The 4,531-nt window shown below is 34.9% G+C and overlaps 1 non-coding gene across 1 annotated transcript; it reads right to left on the reverse strand.

Moving 5' to 3' along the window:
* Positions 1-4,007: 4,007 nt before the first annotated feature.
* LOC113926118 lies at positions 4,008-4,131 on the reverse strand. Its single transcript, XR_003521193.1, has one exon. It is a non-coding gene; the product is annotated as a small nucleolar RNA SNORD22 (small nucleolar RNA).
* Positions 4,132-4,531: the final 400 nt, after the last annotated feature.

Genomic DNA, 4,531 nt, shown 5'->3' on the forward strand with positions numbered 1-4,531 from the left:
AGTACACTTCTGGCAGACTGTGATTCTAAAGATTGTCGCAACAATATTTCTCATCAAAAATGGTGCTTCTCAGTGTGACCTTGGAACTTCCCCATGAAGAAGTCAAGTCTTTTTCTTGTCCCCTTAGATATGGGCTAGCTCTGTGATCTATTTTGAGCAACAAAAAGTAGCAGAAGTCATTCTGTATGACAACTGAGTCCAGGACTTAAAAATCTGAAGCATCTGACTCTGACTCTTGGAAGGGCCCTTCCCTGAAGCAGCTGGTATATAAGAAGTATAAATACCCTAAGACTAAGACACTGTTTGGGGGTGGAGTGAACAAAAGGCCAATATAGCCATAGTGGAGGCACAGAAGAGGAGACAAGAAAAGAGAAGAGGGGATGGGCGGGGGGAAGGAAGAGAAGACTGACAAGAAAAGGTGGGAGAGGGGAAGAAAGGAGAGTGTGGAGAGGAGAAGGGAAAAGAAGATGGGAGAGGGGTTGGGGAGAAGGGAGATGAGCATGGGGAAGGAGAAGGGTAGAAGAGAAGAGAGAAGAAAGTAGGGGAAAGAAAGAGAGAGAGAGAGATCTTGTGGAAAACACTGAGGCACAAAACACAAAGAGCAAATGAGCAAAGAGTTTTCTTGAATCTTCCAAATCCACCCAAATACCAGCTGAATATAACTGAGTGAATAATCTAAGACCATGCCATGCGGAATAGAAGAAAGGGTTTGCTTTAATTCCTGAACCACAGCTCATGAGCAGATAAACGGTTACTGTTTCTAGTGCGTAGTTCTTATATCACTCCAGAAAGCATTTGTGCTAGATTAGGGGTTTACAAACTTTTTCTGTAAATAGTCATATAGTAAACACTTTAGGCATTGTGAAACACGTGGTCTCTATTACTGCAAAAGCGTCGTTCACAATACATACACAGATTTCTGCTCCTGCAAAGGGCCAAACGTCATTTTCCTTAGGGTTGTACACTTGTTAACCCCTCTGTCTAGACAGATATTCACCTAATGCTTGCATGACTTGCTCCTTCTGAACATTCAATTCCAGCTTAAAATGTCATCTTTTCCAGCTAACATACCATCCCACTCCAATATTACATCATCTTATTTTATTTTCTTCACAAAACTTAAAATTACTTATTTATCTTATTTATGAATATTTATGAATTTATCTTATCTTTATCTTACTTATGAATATATTCACTAATTTAGTACCTTTTTCTCCTATCAGGACTGTTAAGATCTATGGATCAATGCACGTAGATCATTGCTAGCAGAGAGTAGGTGCTCAAAACTATCTTGTGAATGAATGAATGAATGAATCTGATGTTCAACTTAAGAATTGCTGTCTTGAATTTAGTTAAACTATATTAGCTCATTTAGTATAATAATAATGATAAAAATAAACATATCTAGTAACATTGTTTTTAAAGTTAAAAATCTCATTTACATTGAGATTCTTAGGTAAGCCAGATGATGCAATTATTATTTTATAAAGGAAGAAAGCAAAAATCAGGTTTTATGACATGTACATTTTCACTCATCTAGAAAAGATAGGGAACTTAAAGTATTCCTAGCAATAACAAATTAAAACCAACCACAATCGCAAAAGAGAGAATCTTCCCATTTCTGAAAGGTACACTCTACATTAGGTACTTAATTTTTACATTTTCAGTTATTTCTCACAACCCAATAAGGTAGGGATTATCAGCCTCATTATTTTCCCTAATTTAGAGTGTATCAGATTGAAGTTCAAGTGTTTTAAGTAACACTCAATTAAACAGTAGGAAGAAACCAAGACTTAATTGTCTGATTCATAACTAATTAGTCCCCTCTTTCCCACTATCCTGTTTCTAAACCCTCTGTCATTTCCATTACAATGATACAACTCTGCTCAACATCTTCAAACTCAAACTGAGGTAAGTATAGTTGTAGCTCTGTCTGAGTTTAATCTCATAGCATTCTCACCAAGTGAAAGGCAATATGGCAGGGATGGAGTATGTATGGATTCTCTCCTCTTATTTACTCACTAATTGTGTGTCAAGACCAGATGGGGGGATTGTGTTTCTTTGGTAGCCTTTGCTTTCAGTTTGAATTTTATGAGCAATAAAAGAACCTAACATTTTACTTGCTTTTTCCATAATAGTAATAGAAAGTAAAAAAAAAAAAAAAGGCAATGAAACTTAACGAAATATTGATTGAAATGATTTTCTCTTCTTTTGAGTCAATATTAGCCACCATTTCAATGGTGGAGTCATGATTTGTTTATTTGGTTCAATTTTTAGCTTCCTTTAATATGTTCAATACTGACACTATTGATATCAATGTCAACTTGGGGACTATATAACCTAATTTTTGAATTTCTTATTAAGGGATCTTCTAGAAATTGGATATCTCTGACAAAATCTCTTTACTGAATAACAGAAGGATGACAAGGCATGGTTAGTGATACATATGTTCTCCAGAGATTTTCTTTGGATCACAGTGTTTGACTTTGTGCCCAATGGTTGAGTTGTAGAATTAGCATTTTGAAAACAAAACGTCTTTCTTAGGTATCATACTGACAATATTGCCGGATATGAAGTAGGCTCATTGATCTCTATCCACACCAAATGCCATATTACGTTCACTTATTTCCTTCCTTCTGCTATGAGTGAGAGCTGAGGTTACAGAAAAAGTGCACATTCATGGTCACCATGTAAAAAAGAAGTTTTCCCCCTAGAAGCTATTAAGAACCTGTCTTTTTGTTGTTGTTGTTTTGTTTATATTTGTCATCATGACAATTATAATGTAAACTTTACATTACTTTCCTGGCTGAAGGACTCAAAGGCTAGATATGATAGAAATTGATATGCTATAACAAAGAGTTATTGTCATCAGGAATCCCCATGGAGAAACATCTTTATGAGCCACACCAACCTGGCTGCCTCACTCCTCATAGGGTCCCCGGTCTGCCTGTGATTTTCCTTCTAAGATTTTATTACTGCTTTTGACTTTCTCATAAGTCATGAGAAATCATTATTTCTCTAACCTGAAGCTATTCTCCTCTAGACAGTTTATGTCACTAGAGTGATTTTTCATAGTCATATTTAAAGCAATTTGTGTCATTAAGTTCATTATGAGATACAAAGATAGCTAAATTAGTAACCAACTCCTTGATTTTAGCATCTTTTTCAGCCAAAGTGAAAAATTACTGGAAAATTCACAGTTATTGTGTCTGACATGGAGTAAATGAGTATTTGGCATTAATTTTCATGAGACATGGATAGGTTTAAACATTCAAAAAATTTTATGAAAATACATTCAAACCTAGAACAGTATCAGAGGTAATTTGATATCATAAAAATATGAGACAAACTGGAAAAATAGACTGTGTATAGGTAGTTGGGTTGGAGAGATGGAATAATATTACATCATATGTTCAAGGTGTACTTAATACAAAACTCTTATTACAGTGTGCATCTATTTTTTTATTCCAAATAAAAAAGTTTTGGAGCACCTGGGTGGCTAGTAAAAAAAAAATTATATATATATATACATATATATATATTACATCATATGCCTTCAACATGTTCTTTTATATTTGAAAGTTAAAATAAAATTTTATTTGGGCGGTGCCTGGGTGGCTCAATCAGTTAGGCATCTGACTGTTGATTTTGGCTCAGATCATGATCTCAAGGTCCAGGGGTCGAGCCCCACATTAAGCTCCAGGCTCAGAGAGGAGTTGGCTGGAGATTCTCTCTCCATCTCCCTCTCCTTCTGCCCCTCGCCCCCACTAGCATGCTCTAAATAAATAAATAAATAAATAAATAAATAAATAAATAAACATTTAAAAAAACTTTATTTGGAAAGGCTGAAATGATTTTATGTTAATTTTAGCAGCTAGAAAATCCCCTTTTTGATGTCTTCTGAGAATTGTGATATATTTGTCTTGTTCTTTCTTCAGATGGAAAAAAAATTAACTGATTCTCAAGAAATGATTATTTCTCTCTTTCCCTTGTCTAGAAATCCTATGCTCCCTCAGACAGTTCCTTTTGCAATAAACTTTCCTCCTCTCCCCAGCCAGCCCGAGAGGGTTCACCTTTACAGGATCTGGGACTGTGACAGGAGATATGTCCCTGAATCTTACTTCACTGGGACTTCCACATGTTCTTAATATTTAGACAAAAGCTAGTTTGTATTACTATGCACATGAATATTTATGCATACATACACATATATATGTGTATATACATTAGTCATTTTAATAAAGAATTAATTTTCAGTAAAAAATAAAATTATTACCATATTTCATATTTATCATTGATTGTGATGATGCAACCCATATAGCTTCTTCATCAACAGTCTAAAAGGGCTCAGTATATATCTGTAATGGCTACTGGGGTTTCAACCATGAGGTTTGGAAGAAACTAATTCCATTACAATCTAGTACTATGTCAACTCTGGCAAATATAGCAATAAACTATAATAATCACAACTGATTTACCCAACTGCAAAAATAAAACCTCTACAAATACAATGTGTACAAAACATGATTTC

Source organism: Zalophus californianus, chromosome 2 (assembly GCF_009762305.2).
Source record: "Zalophus californianus isolate mZalCal1 chromosome 2, mZalCal1.pri.v2, whole genome shotgun sequence".
Taxonomy (NCBI): Eukaryota; Metazoa; Chordata; class Mammalia; order Carnivora; family Otariidae; genus Zalophus; species Zalophus californianus.